General features: G+C 42.1%; 1 protein-coding gene across 1 annotated transcript in view; it reads right to left on the reverse strand.

The window, feature by feature from the left end:
- gltpa (glycolipid transfer protein a) overlaps window positions 1–14,697 on the reverse strand; it is a 41,190-nt gene that overhangs the window by 14,577 nt on the left and 11,916 nt on the right. The window lies entirely within an intron of this gene.

The raw sequence follows: 14,697 nt of genomic DNA on the forward strand, positions 1-14,697 counted from the left end.
ACTTGGGAGCACAGCTTACAAAAGCACAGGTTTACGAGAGTGAAGTTGAGGATGCAAGTTGGAAAATGCACGGTCATGCACTTTGGTAGTAGAAATAATTGTGCGGACTATTTTCTCAACGGGGAGAAAATCCAAAAATCTGCAATGCAAAAAGTGACTTGGGACTCCTTGTGCAGAACACCCTGAGGTTAACTTGCAGGCTGAGTCAGTGGTGAGGAAGGCAAATGCCATGTTAGCATTCATTTCAAGAGGTCCAGAATACAAGAGCAAGGATATGATGCTGAGGCTTTATAAGGCACTGGTGAGACCTCACCTTGAGTATTGTGAACAGATTTGTGCCCCTCATCTTAAAACAGATGTGCTGGCATTGGACAGGGTCCAGAGGAGGTTCACAAGGATGACTTCAGGAATGAAAGGGTTATCATATGAGGAACGTTTGAAGGCTCTGGGTCTGCACTCGCTAGAATTCAAAAAAGAATGAGGGGGGATCTCATAGAAACCTTTCAAATGTTGAAAGGCCTGACAGAATAGTTGTGGAAAGGACGTTTCCCATGGTGGGAGAGTCTAAGACAAGAGGGCACAGCCTCAGGATAGAGGGGTACCCTTTCAAAACATAGTTGCAGAGAAATTTCTTTAGCCAAAGGGTGGTGAATTTGTGGAATCTGTTGCCACATGCAACTGTGGAGGCCAGGTTGTTGGGTGCATTCAAGGCAGAGATTGATATTTTCTTGATTGGACGTGGCATCAAAGGTCATGGGGAGCAGGTCAGAAATGGGGGTTAAGGTGGAGGAAATAAAAAGGATCAGCCATGATTGAATAGCAGAGCAGACTTGATGGGCCAGATGGCCTAATTCTGCTCCTATGTCTTATGGTTATTGAAACAATTTATTGCAGATCAATTTTTGCAGAAATTTACCTAGTTCTTAGATCAAAATATATTGAGAGATCAAATGGTTAGTTACTAATTGCATCAATAAAAATTAAACACCAAAAATGGAATAGAAATTTCAGCACACATAGAAATCATCAATAATAGAAACTAATTATATCTAACTCAAGTTGCTATGCTTGAATTACTGGAACTGAATAATTCATTTTCTGGAGATTGTACAAAGTTTTAATGAACTGTACATGAGGCAACATTAATAAAGTGTACAGAGCTTGACTTGGATTTGGATATTCATGTCCATATAGTTTTCCAAGACCAAAATTAGGAAGCTCAAACAAAAGCAAAAAGTGCAGGAAACAGCAGCTCAAGCAGAATCTACGGATTGAAAAACTAAAATTAGCAGATTGTACAGCATTGGAATTGGTGGAAGAGGGGAAAGAAGCTATCCATAAACAGACTAAGCCACAGTTGTCATGGGGATAGGTTATAGTGGTCACCAGATCAAACAGAGAAATAGGGCAATAAGCCCTGGATAACAGACCACAGATGCTGGAACCTGGAGCAAACTAAACTTCCGAAGGAACTCAGTGGTCAAGCAGCTTCTGCGGGGGAAAGAAGTTGTCACCGGACTAACGCATCAGATCCAGATGCAGGTTCTTGACCTGACACCCCAACAATTCCTCTCCCAATGCCCAACAGACAAAGCTTGCTTTGGAAGGATAGATTAGAGAGCTCCGCTAGGGAGGCCATTTGGGTGGAATTGAGGAATGGGAAAGGTGTAGTAACACTGATAGGAGTGTATTATAGGCCACCTAATGGGGCGCGTGAGTTGGAAGAGCAAATGTGTAAGGAGATAGCAGATATTTGTAGTAAACTTAAGGTGGTGATTGTGGGAGATTTTAATTTTCCACACGTAGACTGGGAAGCTCATTCTGTAAAAGGGCTGGATGGTTTAGAGTTTGTGAAATGTGTGCAGGATAGTTTTTTGCAACAATACATAGAAGTACCGACTAGAGATGGGGCAGTGTTGGATCTCCTGTTAGGGAATGCGATAGGTCAGCTGACAGATGTATGTGTTGGGGAGCACTTCGGGTCCAGTGATCACAATAGCATTAGCTTCAATATAATTATGGAGAAGGACAGGATTGATTGGAGAACTTTGAGGGGATGCGAAGGGATTTAGAGAGAGTGGATTGGGTCAAGTTGTTTTATGGGAAGGATGTAATAGAGAAATGGAGGTCATTTAAGGGTGAAATTATGAGGGTACAGAATCTTTATGTTCCTGTTAGGGTGAAAGGAAAGGTTAAAGGTTTGAGAGCACCATGGCTTTCAAGGGATATTAGAAATTTGGTTCAGAAAAAGAGGGATGTCTACAATAGATATAGGCAGCATGGAGTAAAGGAATTGCTCGAGGAATATAAAGAATGTAAAAGGAATCTTAAGAAAGAGATTAGAAAAGCTAAAAGAAGATACGAGGTTGGTTTGGCAAATAAGGTGAAAGTAAATCCGAAAGGTTTCTACAGCTATATTAAAAGCAAGAGGATAGTGAGGGATAAAATTGGCCCCTTAGAGAATCAGAGTGGTCAGCTATGTGTGGAACCGAAGGAGATGGGAGAGATTTTGAATGATTTCTTCTCTTCAGTATTCACTGAGAAGGATATTGAATTGTCTAAGGTGTGGGAAACAAGTAAGGAAGTTATGGAACCTATGACAATTAAAGAGGTGGAGGTACTGGCGCTTTTAAGAAATTTAAAAGTGGATAAATCTCCGGGTCCTGACAGGATATTCCCCAGGACCTTGAGGGAAGTTTGTGTAGAAATAGCAGGAGCTCTGACGGAGATCTTTAATATGTCATTAGAAACGGGGATTGTGCTGGAGGATTGGCGTATTGCTCATGTGGTTCCATTGTTTAAAAAGGGTTCTAGAAGGAAGCCTAGCAATTATAGACCTGTCAATTTGACATCAGTGGTGGGTAAATTAATGGAAAGTATTCTTAGAGATAGTTATCTGGATAGACGGGATCTGATTAGAAGTAGCCAGCATGGATTTGTGCGTGGAAGGTCATGTTTGACAAACCTTATTGAATTTTTTGAAGAAGTTACGAGGAACGTTGACGAGGGTAAGGCAGTGGATGTAGTCTATATGGACTTCAGCAAAGCCTTTGACAAAGTTCCACATGGAAGGTTAGTTAAGAAGGTTCAGTTGTTAGGTATTAATGCTGGAGTAATAAAATGGATTCAACAGTGGCTAGATGGGAGATGCCAGAGAGTAGTGGTGGATAATTGTTTATCGGGATGGAGGCCAGTGACTAGCGGGGTGCCTCAGGGATCTGTTTTGGGCCCAATGTTTTTTGTAATATACATAAATGATCTGGATGATGGGGTGGTAAATTGGATTAGTAAGTATGCCGATGATACTAAGGTAGGAGGTGTTGTGGATAATGAGGTGGATTTTCAAAGCTTGCAGGGAGATTTATGCCGGTTAGAAGAATGGGCTGAACGTTGGCAGATGGAGTTTAATGCTGAGAAGTGTGAGGTTCTACATTTTGGCAGGAATAATCCAAATAGAACATACAGAGTAAATGGTAGGGCATTGAGGAATGCAGAGGAACAGAGAGATCTAGGAATAACTGTGCATTGTTCCCTGAAAGTGGAGTCTCATGTAGATAGGGTGGTGAAGAGGGCTTTTGGAACGCTGGCCTTTATAAATCAAAGCATTGAGTACAGAAGTTGGGATGTAATGCTAAAGTTGTACAAGGCATTGGTAAGGCCAAATTTGGAATATTGTGTGCAGTTCTGGTCACCGAATTATAGGAAAGATATCAATAAATTAGAGTGCAGAGACGATTTACTAGGATGTTACCTGGGTTTCAGCAATTAAGTTACAGAGAAAGGTTGAACAAGTTAGGTCTCTATTCATTGGAGCGTAGAAGGTTGAGGGGGGATTTGATCGAGGTATTTAAAATTTTGAGAGGGATAGATAGAGTTGACGTGAACAGGCTGTTTCCATTGAGAGTAGGGGAGATTCAAACTAGAGGACATGATTTGAGAGTTAGGGGGCAGAAGTTTAAGGGAAACACGAGGGGGTATTTCTTTACTCAGAGAGTGATAGCTGTGTGGAATGAGCTTCCTGTAGAAGTAGTAGAGGCCAGTTCAGTTGTGTCATTTAAGGTAAAATTGGATAGGTATATGGACAGGAAAGGAGTGGAGGGTTATGGGCTGAGTGCGGGTAGGTGGGACTAGGTGAGATTAAGGGTTCGACATGGACTAGGAGGGCCAAGATGGCCTGTTTCCGTGCTGTGATTGTTATATGGTTATATAATGTGCTGCAAGATGGGGAGGTGTTGGACAATCAGATCAGACGATGCTAAATGAATTATCTACAGCACAAACGGCCAAATAAAACAAATAGACAAATAAAACAGTTAAACCGAAAATAAAAAGTGCAGATGTTGGAAATCCAATGTTACATAAAGTTGAAAAGTTTGACACAGTCTGAAATGTTTTAATGTTCTCAGACTAGGTGCTACTATGAAGAATGATGACACTTCAGACTTCCACATCAGCATATAAAGTTAAACAAGGACACGTTTATTTTTTCCTATCCATTTAATCATTTCACGAATCTTCAATGAAACATTTCCCTGCCACAATTGGTGAGCTCTAATGCACAAGGCATTCAGACTCCAGCAGCATTTATCATCATCTGCAAACACGCAACTGCCTTGACAATCATCATTATGTACATGTCGTACGATACAGGTGATCATGGTCCTTCCATGACCATAATTGGTCTTGGCAAATTTTTCAACATAAGTGGTCTGCCATTGCCTTCTTCTGGGCAGTATCTTTACAAGGTGGCTGACCCCAGCTATTATCAATACTCTTCAGAGATTGTCTGCCTGGTGTCAGTGGTCACATAGCCAGGATTTGTGATCTGCACCAGCTGCTCATACAACCATCCACCACCTGCTCCATGGCTTCACATGACCCTGATCGGGGGTTAAGCAGGTGCTACAACTTGCCCAAGGGTGACCTGCAGGCTAGCGCAGAGAAGGAATGCTTTACAACCCCTTTGGTAGGGACACATCTCCATCTTGTCACCCAAAACCTTGACAATACATTGAAGATACAGCCTTCATCCCTCATCTACCCAACTCCACTATAGAAATTGCTCCTCAATGTCTATCCTTGCATGAACTGCAAAGTTCATCCAGATAAACAGAAAGCTGGAGATAATGACAGTTTCCAATCACCAATTCTCTAACACCATCAACACTTGCAACCAACTTCCTGGCAAGCATTTCAGACTGAACTTGCACTCTCTTCCTACTTGTATTCTAACCAATCAGATATTCATTCAAACTACAACAGTTACATCTACACAAGTTTCAATCTTGGCATCATACTCAACTCAGAAACTGACAAAGATATTTCTGTAAACACAAGGTTCAGCAGACACTGGAAAACCAGTGGGGGAAAAAATAACAAAATGTTGGAGGAACTTCCCATTACAAGATATTTGAAAAGGATTTTTATGTTAAAACCACAATTACCCACCTCCATCTCTAATACTAGCATGATTTATCTCTAAAAGGAACAGAAGGCTAAAAGGCCTCTGTAGCCTACATTGATATTCTCCTTCTCTGACTTGAATCTATTTGAAGTTCCAAAGACTCTAGAATGTACCAGGTTCTCAAACAGTTGCCCTTTCATTTTAAGAACATAACCTCTAGCCCTGGACTCTCCCTTCAGAAGTATTTATTTTGCCCAACCCTTTGAAGAACCTCAATTTCATTTTCCTAAAGCGCCACATATTCAATCTTCCCTGAAGACAATCCCTCCACAACAGAGAGCGACCTTGGGAAACCTCCCTGATTTGTTTATAGTATACCATTTTACGTGCCAACCACTTAGAAATAAAAACATACTATTCCATTAGCCATCCAACTACCTGTTGCAGTTCTACATGAAATACAGATAGCTAAAGATTAGCTTTATTTGTCACCTGTCCCTGCACCATTTGTGTTGTGTTAAACACTGTGCCGCTCCAAACAACATCCATTGCACTCCAGTTTTCTGAAATTTGTTATTAAAAATTTCTTAGCCTTAACCCCCACCCTGCGCACAACATCCTTTACGCATACTATAGCCTATCTGCCAACTTTTCATTCATTGACTCAACCAGTCAAAATTTTAACTCTGCCTTCCTCATACTGTTGCATCATTCACAGATCTGGCTATAATCTATAAATCTATCTTTGTTATAATAAGCAGCAAACAAGAAACAGCCTACCCAACACCTTTCAGATCATTGTCAGGGATTGCAGTCAGGTTTGTCTGCCCAATTATCATCAACCTATCAGCTGCAGCACCGGGGAACAACCACGGGACCATCACCACCCCTCCCGCCTCATTCCATGCCGAGACCGCATTTCAGGAAGTCTGATCACCTGGCTGTCCTCCCCCTACCTTCACGAGTTTTATCACCAACCTCCCAAAGTAATTCATCACAGTACTATTGGTTGATAGTCATTGAGGCACATTACCACATTCTTCTTAGGCACCTGTATAATTGAAGCCTGCTTGAAGCAGGTAGACATCTCGTTCTGCTGAAGTGAGAGGTTAAAGATATCAGTGAATACTCCAGCCAGTTGTTCAGCACAGGCTAGATACCCCACCCGGGCCAGATACTTTCTGTGGGTTCACCCTACTGAAGAAGGCTCTTGTGTCGGCCTCAGTCATTGGTGGCAGTGGGAGTTCATGAAGATGCTCTTATAGTTTGATGGTCAAAGCGAGCATAAAAGGCATTGAGGTCATCTGGGAGCAAAGCCTTGCTGTCTCATGCTTTGCTTGGTTTCACTTTGTAGGAGGTGAAAACATTCAAGCCAGGCCACACCTGTCGAGCATCCTTCAGCAATTCAAGTTTAGTCTAGAATTGCCACTTCGCATGCAAGATATCTTTCTAGAGATCGTATCTGAACCTCCTGTATTTTACATGGTCGCCAGAATGTCTCTTATCTGGCTCTCAACAGACTGTGGGTCTCATGGTTCATCCAGGGCTTCTGGCAGGGGAAGGCTGAATGATTTTGTGGAGACACACTCATCTACGACTGTTTTTATAAAGTCCGTGTCAACTCTGGTAGATGAGTTCAGATCCTCTGATGAGTCCTTGAACTTGAGCCAGTCCATCGACTCCGAGCAATCCTCTGAACATGTTTTTGTTGCCCTCATTTCTGGAGCCTTGCTCTTTAGCCTCAGCCTGTATACAGGTAGGAGATGGCCAGATTTCCCAAAATACAGTCCAGGCACGGAACAGTTGGCATTCCTAATCATAGTATAGCAGTAGTTGAGTGTGTTAATATGCTGATAATAAGCCTGATTGAAATCCCCAAAAAAAGATGTCAGTGTAGGCTGCTTCTTGTTTGCTGATGTACTCAGTACCTGCTTAACGTCAGCCTTTAGCGATATGTAAACTGCCGTCAGGATCACGAGAGAGAACTTGCTTGGGAAGTGGAATGGTCAGCACTTAATCATTAGGCGTTCCAGGTTAGGGGAGCAAGGTATTATCAGCCCGCTGTGTCCAAGCACCATGAGGAGCTTATAATGAATCAGAGTCCCAACTTGTGCCTTCTCCAAATCAGTAGTCCGGTCCAAGAAGCTTCCGATCTTACCAACGTATCTGGCATGTACAGAATGAGCTGTGCCCCTATAAACACAGACCTCATTTCCCTCCAATACAGCAATCTTGCCCCAAGGTCCTCAGTCTTGTTCTCCACCGTCTGTACATTTACTAACAAGGTGCTGGGTAGAGCAACTTTCACACTGCGGTGTTTTAGCCTGGCTTGGAATCGTCCCTCCTCCCTCTTTCGATGTGGCGATATACCTTTGCCCACTACATGCTTGAGAGTTAAGCCCATCCAGTCCTTCAGAAGATTGTGAAAACACTAATTCATTAAGACAGTTCAAAAGTATGTTACTTAAAAGAAAATTACAGGCTGCAGGTTGCAGTGAGAGTAGATCAGAAGTATATTTATTAAGCTGCCCACAATACGTCACTGTTTTACCAGCGCCATCTTAAATCTTTCTACAAAGACCACAGAAATTCACTACCATGCAACATTCACATCAAAGCAGTAGCTCAAGTGCACACTTTTGTAACTTCTGCTTTAACGGGCACCATGGTAGTATTTCACAATTACAGCGTAGGGTATAGAGTTCAATTCTGACACCCTATAAGGAGTTTGTACATCCAGCCTGTGAAAGCGTGGGTTTTCCCCTGAGGTTCTGGTTTCCTCCCACAGTCCAAACACATACCGGTTATTAAGTTAATTGGTCATTGTAAATTTTCCTGTGACTAGGCTGGCATTCAATAGGTGGTTACTGGACCGTGGTTATCATTTTGCTCCATGAGCCTGTTCTGTGTCACTAATTTAAATAAATAAATATCCAGGCAGCTTAAAGGGCAGAAGCTAAGGAGCAATATAACAGAGCTATCAATCAGCAATTTACAGATATTAAATTAATTTATCATTTAATAATCACAGTAGGGGGAGAATAATTCTTTGCCAGGTATTATTAGTACTATAACTTGCTTGTTGTTTTAAATTTAAGAGCTACAAAGGCATCAATTTCAAAAATCTGGCAACTGCATTCGTCCTCAGGTCAAGTAATCCCAATATAGGTCATGGCTGAAGTATGTCAAATGGCTTTAAAGCAGGGATTCCCAAACTTTTTGTGCCATGGACCACTTACCATTATCCAAGGGGTCTGCAGACCCAGGTTGGGAACTCCTTCTTTAAAGCAATTTTTAAAGAGCTGGGCATGAGATTTATAAATATTTTTTTCTTGTTGGGAAGCAAAAATAATAAAAGCTTAGGCAGGCAAAAACAAACAGCTGAAGAGGACAGTGAACACATTACTGACAGCAGCACGGTGACTAACACCACCACAATTAAAACTGCAATTTTGGATTATATAATGAGTTTTTGCAGTTATCAATAGAGATCTATTTTGCTGGGGAGAACAGAAAATTGGGAATTATTAGCATAATCACAGGCAGGAAACCACAAAAAAAAAAGAGGATGATAGAAAAAGCTAGCCTTACATTGCAGAGAAGATGAGAGGAATGGCTAAGACACGGGAAACACGTGCCAAAGCAAGCCAGGGCTGATACGAGGATGAACTGTAGATGTCTTCCAGTCGAATTGGAAATTTTAAAAATGTAAAGGGAGAATAAAACTACAAAATGCAGGGCCACAGGGCATATCTTGCAGGTCAAGCTATGCAAACAGAGGAAGAAAAATTGACAATATCTCAAATAAGTGGCATGCTGCATAAATACAAAGAAAGCAAGCTACTCAAAGTTGCAAAATAACTAGTCCCAAGACCTGCAACATAGCCAGATAGAAGACCAGTGTCATACCACATACTCTTGCTGAGCAAAAAGTCAAAACCAAATTGGTAAAAATAGAAGATGGATGGAGTATTAAAGTGGTAGGCAACAGGAATATCAACTCCCATCCCAGTTATTACATCTCAACCATCAGACACTTGAACCTAAGGGAATAACTTCACTTGCCCCATCACTGAACTGTTCCCACAACCTATGGCCTCACTTTCAAGGACTCTATCTCATGTAGTTAACATTTATTGCTTCTTTTCAGTTGTATTTGCAGTTTGTCTTTGCATATTGGTTGTTTGTTTGTCCTGTTGGGTGTGGTCTTTCATTGATTCTATTGTTTTTCTTGGATTCACAGTGCATGTCCTCAAGGAAATGAATCTCAGGGTTTTATACGTTGACATACATGTCCTTTGATAATAAATACTTTGAATCTTTTCCCTACCCACCATCCTGATACCCAAGCAGCAATTAGTTTGCATTTCTTGCAATCCCACATACAGTACTCGACTAGCTGATCATAGCAATGGAGTTTCCATGGGTATTTCACCCACCCCACACCCACAACAGCTGAGAAAGAGGAGACAAAAAAAATAGGACAGGGACTCCCAAAACTCATTACCACATCAAAACTGTTGGAGAGATTTGGTCATTGAGAACAGGATAAAGCTCTGGCACCAAATCCTCACAGATGACAAAATGCTTGACCCCCATGACTAGCATATCGAATGGCTTCCTGAATGCCAGTTCAGGATCTGGTGCCCATTGCACCAGAGCATCATTTCCTGAAGAGGTCCAAATGGATTGAAAAAAAAGTCCAGCCAAGTTTATTGTCATTTAACTATATTCAGGTATACCATCAAACCAAACGATGTTTCTCTGGATCAGGGTTTAAAGCACAGTAGCACACGTAACATGTACAAACACACAATAACCAAGAAAAATAATTAAATCTACAAATGAATTACACATAGATAAACAAAGTGCATAAATTAGATATTGTAAGGTACAGCACAGATTAACCAGTGACAGTTCAAATGTGATGTGGCAGTGAGTTCAGAAGCCTAATGGCCTGGGGAAAGAAACTGTTTCCTTTCCTAACCATTCTTGTCTTGTCTTTATGCATCAAAGACTCCTCTCTAATGGTAGAAAGTCAAAGATTATGCTGGATGAATGGGTAATCAACCACCCAGTTGCTGATAAAAAGACTCATTTCCCACATGCAAGATGTTCAAACATGGGGCTAACCTGAAAAATCGCAATAAAGAGCATCCTTCCAATACAGGCAGTCCCCGGGTTACATACAAGTTCCATTCCTGAGTCAGTCTTTGAGTCGGATTTGTACGTAAGTCGGAACAAGTACATCAGGTATTATTTAGCGTCAGTAAGTCAACATTTGTTTTAGTATATAGTATATATTTTATCTTCCTATGCATATAAAACACTTAAGAAACGTATGTATTCCAATAATTAAACCACTGCATTGTTTAGTAATAATTGCAGCTTTCATCGGGGCAGGGCCTTTCACATGCTCCATTATTCTCACTTTATCCGTTTTCCTTTAAAATTGTTCCGATCGTTGACCAACTGTAGCCTAACTCTTTTCCAATGACCGATGGCGTTTCACCTCTTTCCAAATGCTTTATTGTTTCCACTTTATTTTCAATCGCGATCGCTTCCCATCAATGGAACAGAAGCACTGCGGGCGGTGGGACTCAAGGTCCGCTGGGTCCTAAGGACCACCGCACTGAATTCCCCAGGTCCTAAAGCACTGAGACAGGTTAAATGGGACAAGTGGGGGCTGTGCTGGGTTTGGGTATTTGATCCTCCACAATATTCCGCATGGGAATTTAAACTGGAGGTGGCAGTGTTTTTTTTTAAAAACGAGGTCGAGTTGTGAGCTCGAAATCAACCTGGCATGGATGGTACAGGCGTCACTGGATTGACATCAACCCAGCATGGGAGCCGTCTGTCACTAAATCGAACTCGGGAACCTCCTTTGGATCTCACTGTGCCACCAGCCGACCGGAACGGGGGAGGGCGGGGTCAGGGTGAATCTTACTAAGAAAAATTTAAGCCAAATACAAAGTTAAACACCCAACAATGTCAACGGCAACAACTTAAAATGGCGGACGGCATTCTTCTTCCTCGGTTCGTAAATACGAGTTCTCCACAAGTCGAACGTTTGTAACTTGGGGGTTACCTGTACGTAACTCGGGGGTTACCTGTACAACACAAAATAGTCCGGGCGCAGCCCTGCGACCCCCCACAAATAACAGAGCACATAACCTCTCTCCTTTTGCACTCAATTTTCCTAATACAGTAAAACTGACAATGTGCTCTTCTGACCATTTGGAAATCGCAATAAATCAAAAACTGCTGCAAGTACACAAATCACTCAGCATCTTTGGAGAGAAAGGGGAAATTTTTTTTTTAACAATGCTAAGTTACAATTAGGAAAAGTTAGAGAACAAGCATGTTTTAAGTTGGAGGGGGAGTTCAGTAGAGTGAATGTAATCTTTTATCTTTTATCTCCACAAATGGCAATATTCCTGTCTTAGAAATTGTGAAGGAAAAGGTGGAAATAGAAGTGGATGAGAACAGAAAAAACAGTATATATGTTTGGACGCTGCATTCGCAAGCAATCTGGAAAAAAAAAGCAAAGATAAAGATTAGATTTAACATTGAAATATACGGTGAAATGCATCATTTGCGTCAAAGCAAATCAGATCAGCGAGTATTTTGCTGGCCTGCAAGTGTCACCATGCTTCCAGAGTCAACATAGCACACCTACAAGTCACAAACCCTTACCCATACATACAACTTCAGAATGTTGGGGGAACTGGAGCACCCAGAGGAAACCCATGCAGACACAAATCAGAATCAGGTGTAATATCACAGGGATATGCTGTGAAATTTGTTGTTTTCCAGCAGCAGAACAGTTAAAAACTATGAATTACAATAAGAAATAAATATCAGACATTTAAATATAATGCAAAAAAAGAGAGGTAGTGTACATGGATTGATTGTCCATTCAGGAATCTGACGGCGGGGGAAGAAGCTAAAACATTGAATGTGTCTTAAGGCTCCTGTACTTCCTCCTTGATGGTAGCAAGGAGAAGACTGCATGTCTTGGCTGATTTGGTGGGGGGAGTCCTTAATGATGGAAGCCAGCTTTTTGAGGCATCGCCTTGTGAAGCTGTCCTCAATGCTGGGGAGGCTAGTGCCCATGTTGGAGCTGTCTGAGTTTACTACTTCATGCAGCTTTTTCCAGTCCTGAACCACTCCATATAGACAGTGATGCAACCAGCTACAATGCTCTCCACACTAATCTATAGAAACTTGCTATTGTCTTTGGTGACATACAATTCTCTTCAAACTTCTAGTGAAATATAGCCGCTGTCGTGTCTGTTTTGTAATTGCATTAATATGTTAGACCCAGACAGATACGTTGACACGTAGGAACATGAAACTGCTCACCCTTCCCACTGCTGATCCCTCGATGAGCACTGGTGTGTGTTTGCTCAACTTCCCCTCCCCGAAGTCTACAATCAATTCCTTGGTCTCATTGGTGTTGAGTGCAAGGTTGTTGCTGAAACACAACCCAACCAGCTGATCTATCTCTCTCCTGTATGCCTTGTCATCACCAGCTGTAATTCTGCCAACAATTAGTCACATCATTGGCAAATTTATAGATGGCATTTGAGCTGTGCCTAGCCACGTAGTCGTGAAGTGTAGAGACAGTAGAGCAGTGGGCTAAGCACCCATCCTTGAGGTATGTTTGAGGGGATTTTTTCCTATCCACACTGTGTGGTCTCTGCATGAGGAAGTCAAGGATCCAGTTGCACAGGACCAGGTTCTGGTGCTTGTTGGTTTTACTGCGTGTATGATGGTGTTGAAAGCTGAGCAGTAACCAGCGGACTGACAGTAAGTATTGACGTTGTCCAGGTGACCCCAGACCAAGTGGAGACCCAGTGAGTTTGCATCCACCGTAACTCTATTACAGCAAAAGGCAAATTGCAGTGGTTTAGGTCCTTACAAAGGCAGGAGTTGATTCTGGCCATGACCAACCTCTTAAAGCACTTCATCACAGCAGATGCGAGAGCAACTGGGAGATGCTCATCAGGCAGCCCACGCTGCTCTTCTTGGGCATGGAAGTGGATTGCCGTCCTTTTGAAGCAGGTGGGAACTACCAACTGCAGCAGTGAGAGATTGGAGATGTCCTTGAACACTCCCACCAACCAGTTGGTACTGGTTTTCAATGCCCTACCAGGTACACTATTAGAGCTGGATGCCATGTGAGGGTTCACCCCTTTGAGAGATGTTCTGATATCAGCCTCCAAGACCGAGATCGGTGGATCACGAGATGCTGCGGGGATCTGGACAGGTGTAGTTTTATTCTCCCTTTCAAAGTGTGCATAAAAGGCATTGAACTCATCTGGGAGTGAATCATCACAGCCATTCATGATGTTAGGTTTCACCTTGAAGTAACGGCCTGAAAATCCTGCCCAAGCTGACATACAAATTCATTATTGACAGCAATCACTGGCACCATAAAGCAATTGCACAACTAACCACAACACTACCAGAAATGCTGGAAATAACTGGATAACTGGCAGCATTGATGGAAAGAGAACAAAAATAAGCTCATGTTGCAGAGCAACGATCTGTGTTCAGCCAGACAAACTAGAAAGACTAGTGAAAACTGGTGAAATCAAAGTTAAAACCCTGAGGACATTAAGAAACTATCAAATATTGTCTGAAAACTTACAATCACTTTGTTCAGACAATACAAGAAACAAGGCAGGACAGAATGGGATTGGGTCACCTTGATGCATTGAACAAAGTGATTGCAAAATCTGTGTTTGGCTTCTCCAATGTGGACTACACTCAGCATAGAACGCAATGCACAACCTATCTATAATCTCTCTGCCGACTTGACAACCAAGTGGGCGAGGCTCTGGCAGATAGAAAACAATGCTGGCCATTGCACATTCATTCACTTTGGAAAGAAAAACCAAAGAAATCAGGTTATTTAAATGGTGGAAGATTGTAGCATGCTGTTGGGCAGATGGATTTGGGGCTTGCATAGAAATTGCAAAAGAAAGGTTGCAGAAGGTGTCAAGGTGGCCTTCATTGCTAGGAAGATTGAATTTAAGAGCAGGGAGGTTATGCTGCAACTGTACAAGGTATTAATGGGGATGCACGTGCAGTACTGTCTCCTTATTTGAGAGGAGATACTGGCTTTGGAGGCAGAGCAGAGGAGGTTCACTCACCAGGTTTATTCCAGAGATGAGAGAGTTAGCCTATGAGGAGAGATCGTGGACTATATTCACTGGAATTCGGAAGGATCTTATAGAAACAAAATCATGTAAGGGGAAAATAAGATGGAGGCAGAAAGTGATAAG

This window comes from Hypanus sabinus, chromosome 13 (genome assembly GCF_030144855.1).
Source record: "Hypanus sabinus isolate sHypSab1 chromosome 13, sHypSab1.hap1, whole genome shotgun sequence".
Lineage (NCBI taxonomy): Eukaryota > Metazoa > Chordata > Chondrichthyes > Myliobatiformes > Dasyatidae > Hypanus > Hypanus sabinus.